The sequence below is a fragment of the Adiantum capillus-veneris genome, chromosome 4, assembly GCF_014529385.1.
Source record: "Adiantum capillus-veneris isolate H3 chromosome 4, ASM1452938v2, whole genome shotgun sequence".
NCBI lineage: Eukaryota > Viridiplantae > Streptophyta > Polypodiopsida > Polypodiales > Pteridaceae > Adiantum > Adiantum capillus-veneris.
Window position 1 is genome coordinate 37,502,496 of NC_140934.1, and position 27,451 is coordinate 37,529,946.

At 39.8% G+C, this 27,451-nt stretch overlaps 1 pseudogene; it reads right to left on the reverse strand.

Moving 5' to 3' along the window:
• Positions 1-23,064: 23,064 nt before the first annotated feature.
• On the reverse strand, positions 23,065-26,698 carry LOC147458992 (uncharacterized; annotated as a pseudogene).
• Between the last annotated feature and the right edge of the window lie 753 nt (positions 26,699-27,451).

Genomic DNA, 27,451 nt, shown 5'->3' on the forward strand with positions numbered 1-27,451 from the left:
ACTTGTTGCTTGTTCACCTCCCATAGGATAGGGCGTCTTGCATGCACATCGATGGTGCTCGCGCTAAAATTTCTCGACGATTTTTGTTGAAGTCATGTGGCGTGTCTGAAAAGGGCTTTACCTTTGTAGGATCAAACAGAATATGGTTGCATGCATATGATTTTTTGTGGGATGTCCGAGAGGGAATTGTTGGTTAAGGTGCTTGACATATTGCTTGTTTTTCATTGTCAACTTCTTGCACTATACACCATGCCTTTAAAATGCAAGCATAGGTGATCCTTGTATTTGAAGAGCAATCCTAGCTCGCAATCACTAAAAACAACCCACTTTCTGACCGTGCGATGTATACATTGCATTAAATGTACTCCAGGAGATGACATAGTGATGGGACACTCGTCAGGACCGTGTTGTGCCTTCCAAAGTACACTACACTGGGCATGCATATCAATAAAAGCATTGTCTCTTACATGGCCTCACCTTGATATACCATCTACAATGTACTAGGCTACTACTATTACCCCACTTAGCCACTTTGTATATGCGTGTCTCTCTCTCTCTCTCTCTCTCTCTCTCTCTCTCTCTTTTGTTTTTTATTTCTTTTATAGAAAGCCTCTCTTTCGCTGCTTCTCACCTTGAAGCTCGCCCTTTTCTGTCTTCAGTTTTTTGATAGATTCCCGAAGCTTTTCATTCGACTCGTTCAACTACTGAGCTTCAACCTTTAGCTGCTTTAGGCTATGGACACGCGAGTTTCTTAGTTATCAGTTATTTGAACAAATAACTAAGTCTCATTCTTGGCCACGTGCAAAAAGGAGCATTAAATGAATAACTATGTCCACCCTTTGTAACGATACCAATTTTGGTATAGTTGTGAGGTTCAAGGCTTTGGTATAGTTGTGAAGTTCAAGGCTTAGTTAGGAGGATGAATGAATAACTTAACCTAGTGTGACCATGCAAGGGGCTTAGTTATTCATTTAATGGTCTGTGTGGGCATCGTTATCTATAACTGATAACGAAACCTTGTTTTTGGTTTTCAGAGTCGGGTAGGGCACGCCCGGCCGCTCCTCTCGTACACCAAAAAAAAAAGTATACAAGAAGAGCGACCAAGACTAAGCCTTGTACGAAGCGCATCCAAAAGAATCACTATCTTGTCGGTTTTGGAGTTCTCCCAGGCTCTACAAGAAGGCATTGGGCTGCAGAGCATCGTCGAGAAGATTATCTTCGAGGAAAGTCATCTGTGGAGACGCAACCATAATGTGTCCCTAGTCCTACCACAATTTCTCTCTCCATATCACCCAAAAAATCGCGACGCGAACACAGAGGATAAGGAGCTCAGTCGCAAGCCATCATCCCTCTTGCAACTTTGAAGTCCTCTAAACTCAAAAGCAGCACACGCTCTCTCTCTCTCTCTCTCTCTCTCTCTCTCTCTCTCATGCAGAGGAATAATGAAGACGGGCCGTGCTGAATGCAAGCATGCGAAGGGGAGGACCGACAAGGTGAATGCAATGGATTGATGTGAATTGAAGGTGTTGTTTAACAATTCTAGTAAATGCTCGTCCACCATGGCAGCCACAGAGAGAGAGAGAGAGAGAGAGAGAGAGAGAGAGAGAGGATGCTGCTATCTGTCATGCAAATCAGTGTGGACGTCGTGTTTTTTTGTTGGGGGGCCCGGGGGGGGGGTTGGTGTGTGAAGAGAGAGAGGTGGGATGGAAGGCAGTGTGGACATCGTCCTTGCGTATTCACGAGTTGAATATGCTCACAGGCTATATGTGAGGGAAATCACGTACACTTCCCTCGTGGTGGACGTCGAGGTTGGCATTGCCTTGGTCGACATGTACGCCAAGCCAAATATGTTCCAAGATAGGTGTTGTTTAGCTGGTGGCGAATGTTCCCTCTCCGCGATTGCTTGCCACCGACAGCCATTTGGGCAAGGACTCTCTCTCTCTCTCTCTTCCCCCCCCCCCCCCCCCCCCCCCCCCCCCCCCCCCCCCGCGGGTGGCTCTTGAACCCCCACGTCTCTATTTGACACCCTCGAGTTTTAGAAGGGATCTACGATCCCAGATCATTGTGGATTGTGGGTCGTCGATTCATTTGGAGGAAAAAATAGGGATTGGGTGGGATCGACCTCATCACCTCTCCGTCCCAAGACCAATGCGTTACCACTATGCTATCGCAGGCGTTTTGATATACATGTAGAACGATCACATTATATTGTGTAGATCTGGCCCGCCGCGATCCCAATTTACGACGAGTTCACATCGAGTTTACACCACAATACTATAGTACACATAGTTTGCAGAGTTCACATCTAGTTTACATTCAAGTTCACAACTAGTTCACATTCGTTCGAGTTTACATCTAGTTTACATCAAGTTTACATTTTGGATCAGCGTTTGTGATCTTCGCCGACAAGCGACACCGATTTTCAACCGTAGATTCCCTCTAAAAAATGAGGGTGTCAATCAGAGACGAGCCCCCTCCCCCCCGGCGCAACGACTTTGCTGGATGCAAACATGCAAAGGGGAGGATTGGCAAGGTGAATGCAATGGATTGATGCAAATTGACGGTGTTTTTAAACAATTTTAGTCCGCTCCACTAACATGCTCATCTCCCATGGAAACTCATATAGAGAGAGAGAGAGAGAGAGAGAGAGAGAGAGAGAGAGAGAGGATGCTACTATCTGTCATGTAAGGAAGTGTGGACGTCCTGCTTTGGGAGGGGGGGCTGAAGAGAGAGAGAGAGGGGGGATGCAAGATAGGTGGTTGTTCAGTTGGTGGCAAATGTTCCTTCTCTGCAATGGCTCGCCATTCATAGCCATTTGGGTAAGGACTCTCTCCCCCCCCCCCCCCCCCCCCCCCCCCCCCTCTCTCTCTCTCTCTCTCTCTCTCTCTCTCTCCTCCCCCCCCCCCCCGCCCCCCCTAAGTGGCACGGGCATGAGAGGGTGGGATCTACGGCGGGGGCATTGTGGGCCGTAGATCCCAGTGGCGGCGTCGAAAATAAATTAGGGTACCCTAGATTACTTTTTATAATAAAAATTAATCTAGGGTTTCCTAATTTACTTTTGGTGCCCGCCCCTAATTTACATGTTTTAAGTAAATTAGGGCCCCCACGTTTCACAACACATGCATAACGTAGTGGTTAGGGTAGGCGCCTCTCATGCGTGAGGCCTCGGGTTCAAACCCGACGCCCCAAAATGGGGGTACCCTAAATTACTTCCGAAATGCGGGTACCCTATATTACTTTTGTAATCTAGGGTACCCGCATTTGGGATCTACGATCCACAATTCCCTTGTCGTAAATCCCACCCTCCCATGCCCGTGCCACTTAGTCTTGAGCCCGAGCCCCCCCCCCCCCCCCGAACGGCTCTTTAGGTAACTCCTTGACCACCACCCCATCCATGCTTGTATAGATAGCCACGGGGGACATGCCAAGATTGAGTCCTACGTAATAGAGTAGAATAGATTCAATCCACATGTGTGTGAGTGTCCCCAAAGTCATGTTTGATCCCCACAAATATTAGCATAGAGTCAATTCATGTGAGCACCAGGTTTGCAACATGTTGACAACTTGTTGCCAACTTTTTCAGTTCCCACTAATGGTTTCTACCAAAAAATGGGCCAACAAGTTACAATTGGGCTCTAAGTCAAGGGGTTGGAGCACAAAGAAAACCACACTAGAGGATAAAATTTGAAATAGTGAGCCCCTTAGAATTTAGGAAAAACCAACTTTCTCTCTCCTCTCTTTCACTTACCTTTTCCCTTCAATTCTCTTAAAAAGGAACACTCTCCCTCCTCTCTCATGTGTTGCTAAATTTCCATGGAAACTTGGCATGGCAAGTTGCCGCCAACCTCACTCTCACATACCGCCCATTACATGATCGCACAAAGAGCTGTCACAGTAGAAGCATGTGTTTGGATGATTGGCCAAAGGTAGGATACGAGTCGCCAAGACGATCCCATACTCCCAAGTGCGTGGAGTAATGTTAAAATATCCTCTTAATCGATGACCATAACTACGATACAAGAAAATCTTATGAGAAGGTAGAAACTGGGCTAGCAGGTATAACCGATCAGAAACAAACCTGGCTTTATTGAATATTCTATGTAATAATATTGTGGACCTAGGCCCATTACCTCAACAACCATTGCCAATCGGATATTATTTTTGAAATGCTCTCGACCCCATAGAGTCACTCGAGTCACTCGGTCCTGATAGGTCCACCACTTGGTTTGAGAAACTGAGGTTCCTAACTGCAAAAATAAATGATGTTCATAACGGAGTAAAGTTGCTCTCCGAGTAGATGTACTGGACATATAAAGATGTGCAGTTGCTATAGAAAAAACCTGTTCTTGATTGTATGCCATAATACGACTGGTAAGCTGATTAGCTGAAGAGGCTAAACACTGAAAAGAGAACTCTGGAATTTGCTTTTTTTAAATATATCTCCCATCTTATATAGACCCACTGGTTTTTACTCCTAGACCAGATTTTTTCTTTTACTCTCACCATTATGATTGGTGAATTTTTACCCTAGTGATGGCTGAATGACATTTAGCTTACAATAGGGTTGGGAAGTAGGTGTAAAAATTGCTATGTATGATCATCCGAGGTTTAATACAATAAAATTCTCAACTAATTAAAGGACCAGGTATCAACTATGGAATGGTTTGGTATTCATTACAAATTAGGTGTTTAGTGTACAATATGAACTGTCCGTGCATTCAAACTTTATACTATCTTAGCATTGTTCAGAAAATGCTCTGTAGCATGGTTTATTTCACCAAGTATGCAATGTAGCAGGAGTGGTTTTGGAAAATTGAATCTGGACTTGTTTAAATAACAATTTCTCTTTTAAACACACTGTACGACCCCGAGACAAAAAGTGAAAACTAAATAAAACTACCCGAAGGCTGGTTTATCTCTCACTTTTTAGTATACCAAGAGCCTATCATATGGCTCGGGGGAATTATATGACTGTAGACCCGAGGCCGGTTGCAATCACTCCGGCTGGGCGGAGACTATGGAAATGCCAAGGTAATTGGGGGGGGGCCATAATGTGACAGGCACTGCCAGTCCTTGCATGTAACTTAAAACTTTACCTTGTATTAGGGTAAAATTGGGAAATAGAGTATGGTGGTTTTTTTCTGAGTAAGCGGGCCTCCTACTACACGCCACCGCCTGTACTGAGAGGGGGGTGTCTGAAGTCGATTAGTGTAAGCAGGATTAACGCGTAAGGTGCCTGATTCTGCCGGATCTCGTGCTTGATTTAATCCCTAAAGACTTGCTAGCATAAAGTGACCTCGATGGGAGGGGGGCTGGTACCACTGTGGGTCGCGTCGTCTGCAGATGACTTCAACTTGTATAAAATGGTGAGTACTCATACTCACTTAGCAACATTGTTTTCGGTTCACTTCTTTGCGTGTGTGAGTTCATTACTGTGTGAGTGAGTGTCTGCTGAAGACTGTGGTCGCATCATGCCGAAAAAATCCGAAAAATCGATTGTGGAGGTTCCCTCGGCTCCTAATCTACAGGTTAACTTAAAATCTATTCTGCTCTTTTTATATTGGTAGATTGCCAGAAGTTCTGGCTGCAGAGCAGGTTTTCTCTGCTAAATGGAATTTTTTGGATGTGTGGAACTTAAAGGGAAAGTGGTTTATTTGCTGATGATGCGTTCGTTTGTGAAACTGCTACGCAGTAGGAGAAATGAAAAAGGATACTGTTGGTTTTTTGAAATAAAAACAAAAATTCAAATTAAAAGAAAGGGGGGGGGGTGTGATGTATTGGATGTATCTGATTGGTACGGAAATTGTTTTGTCATCTGTAATAATACAGGGCTCGGTACCATTGGTAAGTGGATAAGACCCCGGACTGTTTTGGGTTCTAGATATCGTGCATATTTTTGAATCGGCTAAAGAGTCATTATGTAAAGATTTCAGAAATTGGTGCCCTGTCTTTTTGAATTTGATGGCTTTTTTACATATCAATTCGTTCATTTTTTATTGCTGAGTTGCATCGGCTGACTGCCGGGCTTCGCTTCTTTGGTGTACACCCGCTGAGATATACTAAGTTACACCTCTGATGAGTATTAAAATTTTAATAAACCCTGCCTTGTTGGGTGGTTATAGACAGATTTTTCTGAAGATTGTTAAGATAGAGGTCCTTTTTTGGAATTCAGGACTTCCTTGCTTCTTGTTGGGTACTAACTGCTTACATACTAACTCCTTTAAAAAATTGCATCAAATCTCACATACATATGGATAACATTTTGTGTTTTGATAACTGATGATGGTTGTAAAGAAAAAGCTTGATGGTTTGACTGGTTTTTTAAGTTGTTTCACCTTTGGAACATTGGTAGAATTATACTTTTGGGAATATCCGTAGTAATAGCAATTGGTTGGTAAAAAACTCAACACTGATGAGTACACATCAGTAGTTGATTCTTTCTGCCTAGTATGGATTACATACACTCACTCTGGTCTTGTTTTTGGTTGCTTGACATGAAAATAGCGCCAGGTTACAAAAACATGGGCATATAAGGAAACTGATCTAGACTGCCAAATCACTGGATGATACTCATATTTATTTTGTATACTGGTGGGGTATGAGGAGATTCATGGAAACTTATCTTGAAAAACTGATGCTTTTAAAATTGATACTTAATGAGAATTTTTTTGGTATTACTGGTTATGCTGCCAAATTCTAATAAATACAAATGTTTAGAGAAACAGGAGTTAGTACTTGATGATCTAGTCAGGTCTAACTTTACACCTTCAGCTTGATCTTAGGTGTGGTTGACCGGATCCGATTTTTTCATTTTGAATCTGGTTTTGCTAGTTTGATTAAAATAGAATTTTTTTAATCTACCTAAAAAATCTCCTATAAATCTTAAGTTTGACAAGGAAAGTTCTATAATAAATAAATAAATATCTATTTTATATATATTCAAGAAATAACCTGATATATAACTGCTCTAGGGGGTTTTTTACTCTCCTTTTTTCAGTTTGGCAAAAAAGCCAAGGAACTTTTTTTCTAAAAAAAACAACAACAAAATACAAGTTAAGAACTGTGTTTTTTTTATGGTGACATGGATAACAACTGGGATGCCCAGCATCACCTGCGTACAATCACGTGCTAACGAATTGTTTTCTTGTGGCTATGGGTGCAGGTGAGGGCTACCTTCCTTGATTAAAACGTTCTGTTCTTAACAAATTGGTGGATCTCTTATTGTGATGCAAAATTTCCCAGACCTTGGGTTTGAGGATTCCTGAGCTTTATTCTGTTATCTTCATTACCTTGTACATAATTTATTTCAACAGCAAAGAGATTATTGTACAAATCCATTGTACTTTTCTAGAATTGTTGGTCTGTGAACAGTTAGTGTTCGTTTGCGTATATATAGATTTAGAACTGCTACACACACAATAAACGCAAATGAGAGATTGACTTGGCTGTTGATCTCTCTCAGACAATGACTCTAGAAACTTTCGCCTATTATAGCATAATTTTTATACTCTAATAGGCCGAGGTGCTATCACACAGTCTCAGTGGTTTTTTAACCTGACTGGTGTAAGGTTGCTAGCACTACCATTCCATTTTGTATTCATGACTCTCACTTTACCTTAAATACTATCATTTACATAATCTATTACTTCTGTTAACCAGGTTGTGGGAAAGCTCACTGCAAGAATTAAAGTCTGCTCTGACCCAGAAAAGAGAGCTCTGATTTTGGAGAAGTTATGACTCGCGAAAGAAATTGAAAAGACCTTCTCTCACATCTCACTTAGGATTGGGCCTTATCTACATAGGGCTGTTAAATTCAAAAAGATGTAACTCTTTGTGATAGATCTTTAGGTCTACACTTCTCTTCCAATACTATGGAATTCTAACTACTGATAATTTTGCAGATTGTTTCCCTTTCCCAAGGGCTTGCTCTTCCTGTGGAACCCCTTTCCCTTGCCTCTCTACTTGTACTAAAATGTATACAAGATAGAGAAGCCTCTGCCCTAATTTACGTGCTTCGAAGGATTCTAGTCTGTCTCTTGTCCATCTTATTTCATTTGACCAATGGGTTAAAGTACTGGACCTCCTTGTAAAAAATAAATATGATGGTATCATCCTTTTGATGGAATTTACTTCTAATCTGGCTGGACTTTCCAAAACACATATTCAGGACTTAGCATCTTTTTCTTCCAAAGGCTCTGAACTCTCTAATCTTCTTAGAAAATTTTGTGGGCTTAGTCCTATCTTTGTTACAGCTCCCTCTACGCCTATAGTCCCTCCACCGAATAGCCTCTTTTGTAGAGATGCAGCGGCTTTAGAAGCGGTAAAAGAATTTCAGAAAGACCTTTGATCACTCAATGAAGCTTCGCTTTTGGACATGGTACCGAAAGTTTCTAGGGACTTTCCTTTTTTACCTTCAAGGAAAATTGAGGTAGAATCCTTGGGGGTAGACCATAGGCTATGGATGTTCCCAAATAAAGGATTTCTAGCACCCATATCTATGGAAACCTAGGTCTTCCTTGCCAACTTGGCCCCTGCAACTATTGAGGAATGCAAACTTAAAGTTCTGAAAGGGATCAGCTCTTGGACAAAGGGGATTTGATTAAATCTCCATTAAATATGAGTTTCCTTGATGATAAAAAATGTAGTTCGAATGCAGGTTTATATGCAAGAACTAAAGGGGTGATGACCTTTAGTAAAAGTAACGCTGATTACTACACCGAGACAGTATGGAATGTGTTCATGCCTTACCTTAAGTGTGCTTGCAGATTCTTAGAACCCAAAGCTGCATGCGAGTCAAGCATAATTTGGTTTGACCATGCTATATGGTTTGCCCTCAACAATCTGCCTAGTATCTTTCCAGATAAAGCAGAAGAATTTCACCTTTCCCTCTTTTGATTGGCTTGGTGGACAAGCTAAAGATCTGGTCTTAGCTCAAATTGCCTTTATTGAGTACAGATCAATTATGTGTGACACTCTTGAAGAACTCGGATCAGATGGATGTGGAACCACTTATGGCAGCTTTAAAGGTATCAAAAGTATGGTCGGGGAAATCAAACCGAATATTGAAGAGGATGAATCTCAAGTCTCCAAACGTCCTAATACTCTTGGCTCTCCGGCAGCATCTTACACCTCTTTCTTAACTCCCTCCTCAAGTGAATCTGTGTTTGGAAGAGGGAGAGGTAGAAGTTATGTGAGAGGTCGGGGAAGAAACCTTCCAATCAGAAAGCTTTTGGATATGTAATATGCAGGATCGAAGGAGTGCTTGTGGAAGACGTTACCTACCTCCAAAGGAAGAAGCGTGTAATAAGATTATTCCACATTGCTTGTTTGCTAACAAGATTTTGGATTTCTTTACTCCCCAAGCTATTTTCTCAGAATGTTTTGGACATATTTTTGGATCGAATTTATTACTAAAGGATGTGATGATTGGATGGAAATACTCGCCGCCTATTAAGAATCTTTTTTATTCTATTGAATTTCTCCATAATAAGGAGATACTTATATGCTCTTGTCATCTATTTCAAAAATTCTGTAAAAACTTCACTGACTTCGGTTTACATGTTTGTACATCTAACTTAGAAATCGTTTCTGATCCACAAGTAAGGAGCCTCTTGAGTAAAGGCCTGAATCATATTCCTCCTTTTCCACTAAATCCTCAAAGTGCCTTATTTGCACTACTTGAATGTCTGGCCGACTTGGCCTTAAAACTCCAACTGGAGGAGGAAGTTCACTTCCAACTTACTTCAACACTCAAACGAATTTTTTGGAAAAAGATCAGTCTTTTTCCACAAGTATGGCTAAGCATCGATACCACCTGGCTTACGCCTAAATTAAAGACCTCTATTTCTGACACAAAAAAGAAATGGCTTATTATTGGCCTAAATAAAGCCTCAAATACGGCGTCCTTTATATGTAGAAAATTAGCTTTCGAGGCTCCCAATTCAAGAAGGAATAGTAAAGACTTTCTTAAACTTGAGAACTCTCCGCTATGTATAGCTACAACATTGAACAATGAATTATCTGGACTCGGTTATAGTCCCGACTCTCTGAAAATTCCTGTACTCTTCCCAACATATAAGAATCATAAGCATAAATTTAGATGGATTTCTGACGCTTCAAAAAGCCCGTTCTCTTGTGTTACAAATGATATCACCCACTGCTTAAATTTTGTTCTACTAGAAATCGAAGATATCGTGCCATCAAACATAGAGATATAAAGAGATTCAGAAATATAAATTATTGCCCTTTTTGGGTCATAAAAACGCAGCCGAGGTATATATCAACCTCCCAGAAAACATTTACTCTATCTTCACGGCAGACATAACTCAATGTTATGAAAATAGCCCTTTAGATGGACCGTATGGGCTTGTTTATACGTTATCATGTCTTATAAAAATTGCCTTTGCCCACAGAAAAGAGCTTGGGTATACTTGCATCTCACAAAAAGGGAATAAAGGATGGGTAAATAAATCAAAAAAATCCGCACCGTTCATCTTTAAAGAGGATTATTTATATAAGTATATCTTTTGGCTACTTAATAACAGTTGTATCCAATTAGGGGATACCTGCTGATGGGGGCTTTTCACAAGCCAAGCTCCCATACCCCTCTTCTCTCGTCCCCACCCCATGAAAACCCCCTCTTAGGGAGGGAGTGATAAAAGGCATTGGAAAAAAGTAAGAAAAAAATAAAGTATTATTATGTAAATATATAAGAAAGGTAAAATAGGCCACCTCATGCCTGCGGGGTAGCCCATCCCCACCTTGCCTCCTTTTTCTTCATGGTTGCCCCGCCGGGTGTCCCTTTTCCTCTCCTCTACTCAAAAGGTCAACCCCCTCTCTCTTCCCCTTGTCCTTCTCCTTTCTCTCTCCCCTCAAGCTACCCCACCTCTCACCAATAATGCATTATAACTCACCAATAATGCACCCTAACTCACATGCAACTTACCCTATCTTCCAAAATAGTATACCCCACCCCCTCTTTCTCTCTCCTATCATATCCCATGACCCAAATACCCCCCTCTCTCTCTCTAAAGGGCGCCATGTCTCTTGTCTTGTAGCTAAATAACCTCCCCCACACTCACACACACTCAGTTTCACTGAAAAAGGTGCCCACAGACCCATCCCCACCTGATGGTTACCTGATTTTTCTTGTGTTCACACACATCTGCACACAGATTCACCTCTGAACACACTCCCCTCTCTCCCCTCTTGTAATTACTTTATTCTCCATGTCACCTCTCACTTTTTTTCATCAACCCATCTCTCTCTCTCTTAGTCTCTCTCTCATGAGACTGCTGTCTAGGCACATATACACACAGCCAGACAAGTGGGGCCCACAGTCACATGGCCTATGTAGATAATGATTTCTTCATTTCTAAATTCTAGAATTTCTCCCCCCTCCTCCCCTATATAAAGAGGGGTCACCATCACACTACACACACACAACATCACCAAAGAACACACTATGCACTGTGTGCCCCTAGTGCACACACACACACACACCCACACCCACACCCACACCATCACCGTCACCGCAATCACCATGCTTGTCTTGAGCATGACCTCTACACCCTTGGCTATGGAAGATGAAGGGCAACTAAATGAAGGATGATGGCCATAACCCTCGTGCGAGTCTTCGCCATCAACTCCCACCTATCCGCCATGTGCTCTACCACTCTCTCCCTTCTCATTCCCCTACCCTATGCTCCCCATTTCATCGCCTTATTCTCTAAATAAAGCTTGAGGTTTTGTGAGTATGTTTTCTTGCAATGTTTTGCCCATGTGAGGTGTGCGGAATCGCCACCTAGTCTTGTGTTTGGAGTGAGCTTGTGTATGTGTGAAGGGTGTGCGGATTCGCCATCCTTTTGTGGTGCCTAAGTACTAAGCCGCTATACCCCCTCCCTCACTCTCACTCTCTCTCTCTCTCTCTCTCTCTCTCTCTCTCTCTCACTTGATCTCATTCCCTTTCCTCTTCATCATTACTCCCAAGCATCCATCTCTCTTGGATGAAAACTTTGTTATGGTGGTGTGTTGTTTGCATCCTAGCCGCTGAAGCTAGGTGGTGCCCCCTGTTTTCTTTACCATGACAGGCTCGAGGCGCTCCATTCGGTCCCCGGTGTTTTAGAGGCCGTCGGGGATTCGGGGTTCGCTTTGCTCCCGTCACTGCTACAAACAAACTCTAGGAATCCCAATGGGTTTTGCTTGCTCTCCGATTATGTGTAATCTATATCTCTGTTACTTTGAATACCAATGGCTCCTAAGAATATTAAAAAACCCAACACACTTTGCACATTCATTTAGATTTATTGATGACTTGTGTAGCCTAAACAATCCCATGTTTGAGATTACTCTTATTGATATTTATCCACCATGCCTTAGTATTGAACCTACATTCTCCGAGAGAGATCCTTGGCAGGATAAATGGATCATTTCTAGGACACACTTCCTGAACATTGAGTTTACTTTAACTCCCCCATTGTTGGGAGACTTTTACACTCGCTTTTTTTGGAAAAGAGAAAAGCTTAAACTTATGTCATCTGAATTTACAAAGAAAAAAAGCATAGACCTTTCAAAAATTCTCTACACTCCTGTTTAGGAATGCTTTTTCTTATAATATATGCCTCCTAAGACTGTTTTAGAACATATGAAGAAATCAATACTTTGATTACCAAATTCATTTATAATGGGTTTACAAAAGTTGGTGTAAGTGTTGTAGTAGATATTATATGCCTGAGAGTGCATCAACACACTGCTTAGCGCAGGCTAGAAGGTAGTGCATAGCAAAATCGCTGCCATAGAGTACCTTCAGGTACGTTTACAGAGAGCGCAACCGTTTCTTTATAGTTTTAGGCCTTTGATGATATTAATAGATTACGGTAGTAATTGATTTAGCTGGCTAAGTATGGCAGTAATTAGATAACGCGTTGTTTTTGGTGGGAGGATAAGAGAGCGAGATAGGGAGAGAACACATAGCTTTGACAAGCTTCAAGTCACTACTTTGAGAGAGAGAGAGAGAGAGAGAGAGAGAGAGAGAGAGAGAGAGAGAGAGAGAGAGAGAGAGAGACAGAGAACGCGAGATATTTAAAAAAACCAACTTCTCGTATTACTTTGTCTGAGTTTTAACCACTCCAATTTTGTTTTTTGAAAATTTACACATGGAGATAAAAATTTGGGAATGGATAAGCATTTTTGAATGTTTAGGTGCTACTTAGCAGGTGAGATAGCAAGTGAGAGAGAGTAAGGGATTTTAAAAAGCTACCTAGTATTCTGGATCATAGAGAGAGAGAGTAAAAGTGAGAGAAAGAGAGAGAGGGAGAGATCAAGTACAATTGTAGTGTTTTTTTCTAGTATAAGACCGTACTTTTGGATTTATCCAGATGATGAAAAAACTATTTTTAAATATTTTGAGAGATATTTTTGAGGGGAAATTGTCCCGAGGTAGGTTAAAATTGTTTCTACTTGATCTTGGATTTATAAGCAAAAATGAGAGAGCCAATTATTATGGGTAATTTTGGTCCGAAGTTATTTTTGATTTTTATAATCAGGGGGGTTAAAGGGAATCGGTTTAAAGAAAAATATCTTGGAGGTAGACCTTTGTGGAGAAACTATCCAGATTTAGAGAGAGAGAGAGAGAGAGAGAGAGAGAGAGAGAGAGAGAGAGAGAGAGAGAGAGAGAGAGAGAGAGAGAGAGAGAGAGAGGCCCACCCCCACTGGGGATATGTGCACTTGGTGGGAGATAGTCCACCAAGTGGACATATCCCCTACCATTTTTAAAATATATCTTAGTATTGTGATTTAGAGATATAGGGAGAAGAGCTATTTACTGGAAGAAAGGAAGGAGTTTTTTTTTAGAGAGAGAGAGAGAGAGAGAGAGAGAGAGAGAGAGAGAGAGAGAGAGAGAGAGAGAGAGAGAGAGAGAGAGAGAGAGAGAGAGATTCCTTCATTGTTTTGGGGAAGCATATGATTCCAACTTATGAACATCATTCGTTACTGATGAAAATATTACTAACTGGGAGGCTTTTTATCAACACAAAGGATAGCATGCAATGATATTTCTAAGTCAAATGTATAAATACATTTTTCCTATTCATCATTACTAGAAGAGCAGAGTTGGTAGTAGATGGTTGTCCTTATTGAAATCCAGCATAAAAAGCATAGATACAAAACAACTTTGTATTTTTTGACCACATATTTTGCTCTTTATTGTAGATCATCTTCTGTTGGTAACTACCTTGCACATAAACCAGCTATGAGATGGTTGTTTATTAGTATTTCTGTTATTCTTCTCAAAAATGGTTTATTTAAGCGTGTTTATTTAGGATTGAATATCAAACCTTATGCCTGGAAAGTTTCCTTTAGATAAAAATTGTATGATTAGTGATTTGATTCAGGTTTGTGTGAACCCGTTAGATGTGAACATAAAACATAATCTTTGTAGATCATTATAGGCAACACTCATACTTGAAGAATTATAAATGAGAGGAAGAACCTGTGATACACATACTTTGTATGGAATATTTTTTGGACGATTGCTAGCTGCTTGTATAAATGATACTTAATTTCCTAGTAAAGCATCCTTCTTCCAAGCAGTTTCTGTGGTGTATTCCCCGATAAAAGGTCTTTGTAAAGTGATTTTTGTGTTTAGATATATATAGCCACCATCTGTATGTGTTTTCTTTATAGAAATGATATCCAATGGATAGATTGTAAAGGGGTCCTTAAGGGAAAAGGGTTTATTGTGGTTCATGCATTGTGTGATGAATGGATTGTTGATGAACAATAGATAATCCATATACCTATTTGAATGAAAAAAGGCCAAAATCATATCTTTTTCCTTAAGACAGGTTAACTTTCTAATGTATTCAAGTTCAAACCAAGCTAAGTATAGGTTTTACCATAACGGAGAGCATGAGTATCCCATAGGAATACCTTTAGTTTGTTGAACTATGGATGCCGCTAGTTTTGAGAAATAGTTGTCTAAAACAAAGGTATTCAAAGTTTCGAAGAGCTAAGAAGGTTAATTATTGCATCATAATGGTTGTTTATGATTCGATATGCATTAGTGTTTATTTTGTAAAGGTTTTAAGATCTTTTTGGAGGTTTTCTGTGAGTTCCATAAACCCGTGTATAATCCCCATTAGGGATTTTGTTATCATAATTGTTATAGGGGAAAACACAAATGGCATTTGTTATCCAAGGAAATGTAAATTTATGAATCTTGTAGTTTCCCATGATGTATGGGAGACCTTTGTCTTTTGATGGGGTAATGCCAAGTTCTTGACAACGTGTGTTTATGAGCGTGATGATTGTATGATTATCCACATGTATCGTTGAAAATTCAGGAGATTCTAATCTCTCTTTTGCATGTAATCTATAGATTTGTTTACATATAAAGACCGAAGTCTGTGCTGATTTATCCAAACCACATATAAACATATGTTTTTGGATAAATTCTATTTCATTTGTGATGTCTTTTTCCATGAACCAAGATTTTTGATTGTGTCTATAGTTTGGAAAAGTATCACGAAAAGTCTTTTTGTTCCTTTTCTCAATTAGGTGCAGGTGAAAGGGTGTACATTTTATGTTGAGCATGTGGCAAAGTTTTTCCCACCCAAGTTTGAATTTGGCCTTGACTGACTATAAATGTATGGGAACAAGGGGAATATGATTGAGACCTTGGTGATAATATCTCTAAGTGGGTAATGTCGTATAAAGGTAGGCTGAGTAGTTAAAACATGCTTACCATATTTATCAAAATCTCTTAAAAAGCCACTAAACCTTTTTTGGTTTGTGCACACACAAGGTTCCTTTGATATCAAACGGATCTGCAAAGGTGCTAAAAGGTTTACAAAGATATTGTCCAATACTATTCATATATTTCCAGCCGAAATTGATACGAAAATCATCTAAATTTTTTATGAATCCAATATCTTCTAGCAGTTTATCAAAGAACATACGTGGGTGTATGAAATCCATAAACTTACTGCAAAATGTTAAATGAATGAATATGTTATTTACTTTATTAGCTGGTTTGTAAACCATTTTTTCGTGTGGATAGATGTTGTACCTGGTTTTCAGTGCTGTATTCCAAAATCCTAGGAGTATCTCCAAGATCTTCCAAACCACGTAACTACCTTGGTTGTTTTGATGATGAGGTTGTATTTCCTGGAGTGCTTGCAATCCACGGAACTACCTTGGTTGTTTTGATGATGAGGTTATATTTCCGGGAGTGCTTGCAATCCTTTTTAATTGCCCTTTACTCTTTGAAGGCTTGAAAATAGTGTCAATGGTCTGTTCGAGTGGGTGATGTTGTACTCTATGAAGAAATGGTGTTCCTTGTGTATATAATACCAAGCCTCTGGCTGCATCTAGTAAATGCTTATGAATAGCATAAAAAACCACCACTTCATGCCAAACCTCAATGGGAAACAAAGTTACCTTGCTGATAAAAGAATATACTTGTGCAGGTCCAGAAGAGTAAGGAAAAACTATTGGAGATTTTGAAATACAAACCATACCAGGTGGTCAAATCATATGATCGTTGAGGGGCAGACCAGGTGGTCAAACCATATGATCGTTGAGGGGCAGTTTGACCCTGGATTCCGTTTACAATTGCACTTTATGAAAGGCTTGTACGTATCCCAATAGTTTTTTAGGAATTTTTGAATGTCGTTTTCTTTGTCGTTTAGTGATAAAACCTTTGTACGAGGAACACCGATACATTTGCACACTTCTTATTGTCAATGTCTGACTGCTTGATCTATTTCAAGGCAAAGGCCTTATCTTGTGATAGTAGGCGTTTAGCTTGTGAGGCTGAAGTTTTGCACTGTTCCATAACTTCAGGAGAAAGACTGCAGAGTAGAGCTAGGATTCAAGGGTAAAGGGTGCACACTGATTCAAGATCTCAAAGTCCCAAAGTTTATTTTCTAGACGGATGGCATCCAGTTCAATTTTGTCTGTGGGGAAGAAGTGGAATAATTTTAGAAAAATGTCTGGGCATAGATCTTTCTAATTTTTGAAAGGTGAGGTCATCTGAGAAGCCTAGGGCACCCTTCTCATCTTGCTCTAATAGATCAAGATCTAAAAGAGGGTTTATAACTTCATGAGATTGTCTAATTTTGATAGGAAGAATAGGGAGGTTGTTTATGAAATAGAGTTTGTTAACAATAGTGGGTAAGGAAGAAAAGTAAAATACCAAATCAGCAGAGTCTTGGGCATCAATAAACCATAAGGAGGCCAAGAAGGTTCCCAACGCAATATCTAATTGAGTAGGGTCTTTCCTTGCTAATGCTAGGAGTTTTAACAATCATTTACTGAGGCAGTTTTCAAAGCCGAGAGTTGTTGTTCCTGCAATGCCTTTTTTTCATAATCTAGAAGACGCTTGTGAAATATTGTTCCTTTAAAGAAAGAAAGTAAGCATTGGGTACCTATAGGGGGGATAGGGCTGTCTTTTTCTTTAGAATATCCAAGGTGTGCTAGAGATGTTATCGAGCCACCCTGAAAGAGATTTTTATATATCAGAATAAGCAATAAAAATGAAGTCAAGTTTAGTATATGGTGGTTGTCCGACCAAGGACAACCCGGGAAACAAGGAGAGAGAGTTTATATTTGAAATTTCTTTATTTAAGAACCATATATTGAAACATGACAAACTACAATTGAATGACAAGAGACAAAAGACATTTTTTATAAAATGAGATTATTTTGGTACTCCGTTTATGGTACGAGACTGAACGAGCTCCAAATCCTATGAAAGAACAAGTTCATACTCGCCACTATCCAACGAAAAAGCATCCAATTAGAACTTGGACAACCTTGTTGGGAAGACACGTATCCGAACAACCCATTCTACTTGTTATCGCTGTCCCACAACCCTAGACCCCCTCACTCTCGTTGTATATGTTAGGAGGTAGGTATTTTGCTTTTCGATTTGGCATAATTCTTTTCATAATGGTTTTCTTTCTTGCAATGGTATGGTCTGGTTTTTATGGAAAATTCAAGTTTGTCAAGAAACCCTGGTCTACATCCTTCTGGGAAATCTCTTATGGCAGATGGTCGAAGTTTTCCACTAGGTAAGTACGTAAACTTATGCATGTTCGGATTAGCAACCTCCAATGAAAGCCTATGCTCTCGGAGCGGAATACATGTATTTCCCTTCACATAACAAGTACAATCAGTTTCATGATAAAAGGGAGGGGGACGTAGTTGAAGATCATATCAGCTTCCTTAACTAGGACACCATACGTAAAAAGAGCATTGCTTAAGTTTTCTCTTCTTATGGGAAGTAACAACTTAAGAACAAACTTTTATGCATGTAAGAACTTCTTTTTAAAAAAATCAAGAATTCATAGATTTTCTTAAAATTTTGGGAGAGTTTCCTCTGTTTTTTGATGGTTTTGTGAAAAATAAATCCATTTTTTGAACCATACCTGGTTACGTCACCTCGAGGATTTCTTATACCTTCATGCTTTTATTTATCTATGTATTTTATCCCTACTATCATTCTCTTGAAAATGCTATCGTGTGTCAACATCCTGATATTTTTAAACATAATTGAGATCGTCCATCAATCCTTATCAAACCTTTACATATGTATTTACTTTTTTGTTATGTTTACATCAGTACTGTAAACCTACCACATGATTGTACTCAAGCTATGTACAAGAGTCTTATTTTTCATCCGAAATTTTTGATATAAAACATGGTGTATTCTTATATAAAGCTATTAGCAGTAAACAGCCTGGAAATACAGACCCAATATAAAAATGATGAAGCAACATCATATAAAGGTATGCTAAAAGCAATTACAAGTTAGCTTGTACAATACCGATACTTTAAAAGATCACAGTCTAACCTTTATTTTGTACAAAAGATTATGTTTGTAATGCTTTGGAAAAAAAACCTTTATTTAAAATGCACAAAAACCATCTCAGTAGACTAGAAGTCTACCTGGTTTGAAGTTCCCACCATGACGGAGGTGTCGAGGGTTGTTTTCAAAGGAGTGTACTGTTTTGTCAATTCTCGCCGCGATCGTGTGTGGTTAGAGAAATAACTTCAAGCCGTTTATTGCAGATTTGAGTAGTGCTAACTACAATTGGAGTACTACTGTGTGTGTGTACGAGTGTCACTTCTCGTAGTATGTAGCTTTCAATATGTTTTTTGAGAATAACTCCAAAAGAAGGGATTATGTGTGTGTGTATGTAATCTGGTGTATGTTCTCACATAGGCATGGTAAATTTCGTTCTTTGAGAATCAGCTTAAACCCTATAGATTGTGTATACGTGTGCGTGTAAGCTTGGTGTGTGAGTTTACAGAGCTGTATGTAATAGGTTTCAAGCCTTGCGAATAGCTTGAGCAGTAGAAAAAGTTGGTGTTTGTGCTATAGTAGGTATTATATGCATGAGAGTGTATGAACACACTGCTTAGTGCAGGCTAGAAGGTAGCACATAGCAAAATCACTGCCGTAGAGTACCTTCGGGTACATTTACAAAGAGCGCAACCGTTACTTTATAGTCTTAGGCCTTGTTACTTTATAGTTTTAGGTCTTTGCTATAAATAGATTATGATAGTCATTGCTTTAGCTGAAAAAGGTTGGCAGTAATTAGATAACATGTTGTTTTTGGTGGGAGGATGAGAGAGCGAGATAGGGAAAGAACACGTAGCTTTGAAAAACTTCAAGTCACTACTTTGATAGAGAGAGAGAGAGAGAGAGAGAGAGAGAGAGAGAGAGAGAGAGAGAGAGAGAGAGAGAGAGAGAGAGAGAGAGAGAGAGAGAGATATTTTTTTTTTTCAAAAACCGACTTCCTGTATTACTTTGTCTGAGTTTTAACCACTCCAATTTCATTTTTTTTGAAAATTTATAGATGGAGATAAAAATTTGGGAATGGATAAGCATTTTTGAATGTTTGAGTGAGATAGCAAGTGAGAGAGAGTAAGGGATTTTTTAAAGCTACCTAGTATTCTCGATCATAGAGAGATAGAGAAATGAAGAGAGAGAGAGAGAGAGAGAGAGAGAGAGAGAGAGAGAGAGAGAGAGAGAGAGAGAGAGAGAGAGAGAGAGAGAGAGAGAGAGAGAGAGAGAGAAGATATGAGAGAGAAAAAGTATTCTTCACAATTGTTGATGGAGAGAGAGGGTATGGAGAAGAGAGAGGCAGGGAGGGAGGGACAAAGTGAGAGAATTAGGGAGATAGGGTGAGATTGGAGAAGAGAGAAAGAAAAAAAGACTATAGTAATAATGCTTGTGAAAGACCAAAATCGATATGTAGGACAAATCTGTACATAAATGAATAATGACTTTGAAAAAGCAAGAAAAATTCTAACTACTAGCTAGGGGAGCTAGAAGCTGTCTATGAGAGGTGGTACAATTTATGGTGTACAATGGTATAGCTACAATAAAGCGATGGTGGGGAAACAAGACAGGATGGATCTCTATCACTAGAACTAATGCATCACTACATGCATTGGGTATGTAAAAGAAAGATATGTAGCTATTTTCATTGTGTATCGATGGGGGTTAAAGTGAAGTTGGGGTGAAGAATTTCATAAAGACTCTATCAAGGTCCACTCAAAGCTAGGTGATCCTTGCCTCCATCTCCCGGTGGTATTGATGTTTGATCTCTAACAATTCTCTATGGTGTATTTTGGGCTGTTCAGAACCATGTACTTTCTTTCTCTGGCTATCTCTTAGTAGGCTCTTGGCTCTTTTCAGTGTGACCTATGTCGTGTGGTAGTAAGTGGTGGAGTGAAGCTCTAAAAGAAATCCATTATCTATCTCAGTTGTAATCCACTCTGTGTGGTCAACTCCTATAGTGCCTCTCTCTGTGTCTCTTGATCTACAAACAAAACACTCCCATCCCATGATTTTCCAAGAAGAACTATTGAAAAATAGATCAAAATTTTACTATTTTTACACTATTTGCACGGAGATGCGCATGGCTAGCCACCGGATATCATAGAAAGGGGAGATCAAGGGAGGAGACAAAAGGCAAGGTGTTGAGTAGTGAGTAAGTAGTGTTCTGGAAAATCATTTTCACAACCGTATACAACTCCTTTTTATGGATTTTCTTAGAGGAAGTATTGAAAAATAGAGCAAAATTTTACTATTTTCACACTATTTTTCTCAAAATATAAGCGGGTTTTTTTCATTTTCTCTTCCCACCAAAAAGCATTTTCAAATTTCAAAGCGACACAATTGTAAAGCACAGTTTCTTTGAATACTGGTGAGCAGCCTTTGGCAACTAGGCAAAGCCGTAGGCTTTGTCCAATTGAGCGGCTGACTGAGGAACAATAAAGGGGGGGGGGGAGAGAGAGAGAGAGAGATGCTAAGTAAGAGCAAGGGGTTTGAGGGTAAGAGGGGCCATGCCGCCACCGAAGGCGGTGCTCTTTTACTAGTTGAGATAATGATTGTTGCTTCAAAATTATGGAAGTCAAATTACTGAAGCCTTTGAGGCCAATTGAAGCCTTGGTTGTGTAGTTTCTCACCCCCCCCCCCCCCTTCAAACAATTGATTACAGATTTGACTTGCCCGTGAATGTGAAGTGTAGGAGGGTAAAATATTAAGGTATCAAGCCCCCCCCCCCCCCCCCCCCCCCCCCCCCCCCCCCCCCCCCCCGCCCCCCTCTCTTGTGAGTCCTACCATAGCCCGAGCAAGATTTTGCGAGCAAAGCAAAACTCGAGCGAAGATCTATGTTGTGGTATTGGCACCTATCTAGAAAAAATGGCCATGATCATTATGACACTTCTCACCAAAAACTACGCAGGACATATATAGTACTTTTGAAAAAAACAGACAGTTTTCCTTGTGTATGAAGCAATATTTCTAAAATAACCATAAACCTTCACGGCACATCACATGAGGATTTTAAATCTTAACCAAATCCATCAATAGAGTACGTAGTATCTGTCCATAATCCAGAATATTAGAACATCTATAGTTGTGGTATTATCACCGCTCGAAAAAATAATAAAAATGGCCATAACCATTATGCCTCCTCTCACGAAAAACAAAGCAAAACAAACATAGTACTTTTAAAACAAATTGGACATAGTTTCTCTTGTACATGAAGCAATATTTCAAAAATAATCATAAGCCTTCATGGCACCTCACATGAGGATTTTAAACCTTAACCAAATCCATCAAAACAGTACATACTAATTGTCCACAATCCAAAATATTAGAACATCCGTAGTTGTATTATCACTGCTCGAAAAAATAATAAAAATGGCCATAACCATTATATCTCCTCTCACGAAAAACAAAGAAAAACAAACATAGTACTTTTAAAAAAAATTGGACATAGTTTCCCTTGTATATGAAGCACTATTTCAAAAATAACCATAAACCTTCACGACACCTCACATGAGGATTTTAAATCTTAACCAAATCCATCAAAACAGTACATACTACTTATCCACAATCCAAAATATTAGAACATCAGTATTTGTGGTATTATCACCGCTTGAAAAAATAATTAAAATGGCCATACTATTATGCCTCCTCTCACGAAAAGCAAAGCAAAGCAAACATAGTACTTTTAAAAAAAATTGGACATAGTTTCCCTTGTACATGAAGCAATATTTCAAAAATAATCATAAGCCTTCACGGCACCTCACATGAGGATTTTAAACCTTAACCAAATCCATCAAAACAGTACATACTACTTATCCACAATCCAAAATATTAGAACATCAACTGTTAAAAGTTTCCATCGTGATATAACGAGATTCTTATGAACACAACAAGACATGAATTTGAATTTTAACATCCACCAATGTTATAAATCCATTGTTCTTATGATGACTCGCACTCATCATCGATGAATACGTTATGTCTCTGATACCTCTCAGGGATGCAAGAATTGTACCGCGTATCTGCTGCCATGGTTCTAGCCATCTGCTCTGCGTAGACTGGCAATGCACTTCCATTTTAAAAAAAAAGATTGTGAAGTTAAACACCAAACAAGTAATATAGGCAGTATCGATGATCAATAAATACCAGCGCTAATACAAAAATAGTGACAAAAAAGATGAGAGCAATGTCAATGTCAAAAGTAAGAGGGGCCCTCACTAGTTGTCAAAGGGATTGACACGCGATGGCATGTCACTCTCATCATCAATATCTAAAGAGGTGGACGCCTCCTCTCTGCCCCGCTTTCTAGGGCGAAGCAACGATAACACATATCCTGAAATCAGTGGCTCATCAATGTCGACTGCAACACATGCTCATCCTGAAGCCAAGCAAGCTGCTAGTACAGGAGCTGTGCCACATCCAAGATCCAAACAAATACCTCCTCGTCGGCAAAGCAGCTCCACAAAACATGCAATGAAAGAATGGCTCCGTTGCAGTCCTCCTCGCAATGGCTCACCTGATAATGATCTAGCCTGAGAGAGCTCCGGAAGGTGATGCACCATAAAAGAATCCGAAGAGTGCATACCAAGATGGGAGAACAAGGCAACGCTTTCTGATACAAAGCAAGGTGGATGCATACCCACTCTGTGAATCATAAATAGCATAGAGAAATTACACTGCAAAACAAGACACACGATTAGAGCAAACAACAAGACAAAGTGCTAAAATATTGATGTAAAAACAAATGTATCACCTCCACACGACCACCAAAACTCTCCACATAACCATATGCTCCATGATGGAGCACTACAATGCGTCGATGAACCACCATCTCGGAAGCACTAGAAAATCTCTCCACCCAGCCAACGGCCTCTTCTGTTATTTTAACTAAATATCAATGATAAACACCACAAATATTACAATTTTTTTGCATGACTATAAACAAGATAGACCTGCCAAAGAAACCATGATCAATAGCCATCCAGAATCCGCCAATGTCAAGAATGCCAAATGAACACCAGCACGTACATGATCCTCTGTGAAAATGTCCCAACGAGGTGAAGTAGAGGAGCCTAAGAGGGACCCACCAAATGGAAGATCTAAGAAAATCAAATTTGCAGCCCATGAAACTGATTTCGTGCCGCGGGTATACAAGATAGAGTCAGAGAGTGCCCGCATGAGATGCTCGTGTACAAGGGACCCATGCAAGATTACGGATCCCCGCCCTATAGTCTGCAGCAATGGCAATGTAGTCCCCAACAATAGCCATGCATCGAGTATCCATAGAACTAGAGAGACAATGAGATGGAGACTCCATAATATAAACAAAAGAGATACTCCTTCGAGCCACGATCGTGCCAGGAGCAACCGAGACATTACAGTGAGGTTTAATAAGCCATGCATCAACCACGTGGAAGAAAAGCATTAACAAATGTTTTGTAGTTTACCTGGAGGTGGCTCCACCTCCTCGTCAATGATCTGATCCACAACCCTCTCCTTTTCCTTTTGTGAGTTGCGCATTCCTAAAATAGATAACTTCAAATTAGAGCACTGTAACTTTTAGATAGGTAAATATGAGCATGATCAAACATACCTGCACGACTCTCTTCTACCATGTCTACTGGAGGAACCTTCATCGCAGCATCCTTCGATATCATCTCTTGTAGCTCTCTTTCACATCCAAGAACATGGCCCTTCTCCATATCTATCCACCATGGACAATTATCTATCTCCCAAGGAGTCAATGTGTGCATAGTAGAGGGATACATGCTTGTGTCGTGGATCGCTAGCTGAGTCCACTGTCTAGCCAGAAAGGGCATGGCAGGCAAGACACTCTTGGTAACCAAGAACATGAAGAATCTACAAAGGTCAAGTAGGTGACACGAATGCAAGAAACAATAACAACGAATATTATCAATCTAAGTCAGTTAGTGATTCACCTGAAAGCCAAATGTTGTGCTGCCATTCTCAATGTATCCACCTTCTTTAATGCCTGCTTATCGATATCCTTAGTCTTCACTCCAAGAGACACCTCTATTGGAAATAGATAGGGCCTCGTCTCAAATTTAATTTCTTCAAAGTAGAATGCAAGAGTGCAGTCATGCTGCAAAGGCACCCGGCCTGGCACATCCAAAAGATCTGACACAATCTGAAATGCCCTCTGAAAAACCCGAGCCAAAAAACCCTCTCTACGAAGCCAGCTACATTCCCAAGTAAAAAGAGGAGACAAAGTTAGACTTATATATAAAGGCATGATATATTTAGTACTTTTAATCTTAGCTATACTTACATGCGAAAGACGTGATCTCCCTTTTTCAAACCATATGCACTCCTTGTAATCTTGTCTGCTTCAAATAATGAAACCCAATGAATCTTGTTTTGCACAGGGGCGTCTTGAAGTGCTATTAAGTTCAGCTTCTCCAACGTAGCCCAACTATCAAGACCCCATTTCAAAGACAAAACTCTTGCTAGCCAATCCGTCCCAAGATTGGGATCAACAATGTTAAGCAGCTGAAAAATTTAATATTGCATATGACAAGTACTTAAGTAACTTTTTGCACGTTTTTCTCAAGAGAATGCCGTGAATTCATGTTATCTACATACCTTTCCAATTCGATCCTGATATTTGTGAGTAATCTCCTCACAAATTCTCTCTTCTTCTTTCTGATGCTCTTCCGCAGACAAGCTTTGTTTGATAAGACCAACTCGCTTTTCTTTTTCTTTTGTCATTTGAATCTAAAATTAAATATACATTAACAAGCTTTGAAATCATGCATTTAAATGAGAGTAAAAATCATTTAGTCTGACACATACGTCATAGACCAATCTACCAAGGTACCGTCGCGTAAGTGGATACCAAGGCTCTGTACCTTTGGCATTCTTCTTCCGTACAACGACAATAAGTTTTTGATCTCTATTTGGCAAACCCTTAAGATACATTTCATGGTCCGCTGTACAAATATGTGTCGTATTGACAATCTCATCACGAAGATGAGTGACAACAAGAGCATGAGTGTTCATGCTGCATTGAAAGACCAAAAAACCATTTGATACTCACATTCAAGTGTTAGCAAAGATAGAAGAAACATCAACACTTACAAGTTCATTCGTTGTAAACTGCTTAGCAAGGCAATCTCTGGCACCTTAGTGGGATCTATAATGGTGCATAGGACTCGACAGTGTTTCTCCTTTGAAGTGGAGAACTTCTCTTTTATCGCTTCCCTCCAAGCCACGGTGCGATGATTCCCTTCCCAAACATAGAACATGTGATTTGTGAGATCTTGAAACTTTGTTTGTTTTTTTAACTCAGCTTCAAATTCTTCATTGATTTCATTCCAAAGAGGATCCCATGTAGCCTTATCTCATCTAGAACATTCACAAAGTCAAAATTCAAACAACATTCACAGCACGTAGACATCAATACAAAAATGAAAAGTGTGAACACATACCATTCACAAAACTCTCCTCTCTTTTGCATGTTACCAAAGAGACAATGAATGCTCCTTTCTCTGGCATATAACCTTCTTTTGCAAAGGCCGCCTTCAATCCACTGAGATCATCTCTCAAACCTCTCACTCTCGCATATGGAATCAATCTACATAAAGGAATGGAGGGACAATCGAAGCAACTAAAAACACGTGTGATTTCAAGAATGTCTGCACCTCTATGCATAAAGATATTTTTCTCATCTTCCATCTCAGACGCTGCGGTAACCTCATCCATTATCTCCCATGGAACAATCTGTAAACCATTCTCCTCGGGAGCTAAAGTATCATCAACTTCGTGTAGAGAGCTCTGTCCCATTTCCATGGAAAGAACCTCCTCACCTTGTGTCTCAATTTCCTCTATCATGTCGGTAGCTGAGACTGAAGATACCTGATCACTAGCATCTACCTGGCCATAAAGAGAAGCATTGCTACTATTACTCCTTCCCCTTCGTGATCTTCCACACGGTTTCGGACTGTTTCAACATCAACAAAAAACATGGAGACAATAATTTTACAAAAGAGTCAAATTATATATGGCACCATATTGAAATAAAACACAATAGAAATCTTTAAAAAAATTGGACAGAGCAACCTTTGTACATAGTGCATTATTTCAAAAAATACTATAGCCCATAATGGCTTCTCACTTGAAAAAATTTGGTCTTTAAAATTCTTTCATAAACATAATTTATGAAGCAAGAAATTTAGTACAAATATCATAAGACAATGCATATGTAAATAAAGTAAATGGTTTATATGCGTTGACGAAGGAAATTTGGAATGGCGGCCTCTACACCAAAACAAACTCCATTGCGCCACAAGGGAAATGATATAAGGGCACCACCTAGTCTTGGAAGCGTGGGCTAGGACCGCTACACACACACACACACACAGAGAGAGAGAGAGAGAGAGAGAGAGAGAGAGAGAGAGAGAGAGAGAGAGAGAGAGAGATCACTATGAATGAAGCATTAACCTTAGTGTGTGTACAAGGAATAGATGACTTCAAACACTCCCAACACAAATAGCATGTAGATTACCAAACAACCACTCAAGGATTAGCCAAGATCACATCAAGCACTCTCACACATATATACAAGATTTCTCTTAATTAACATAA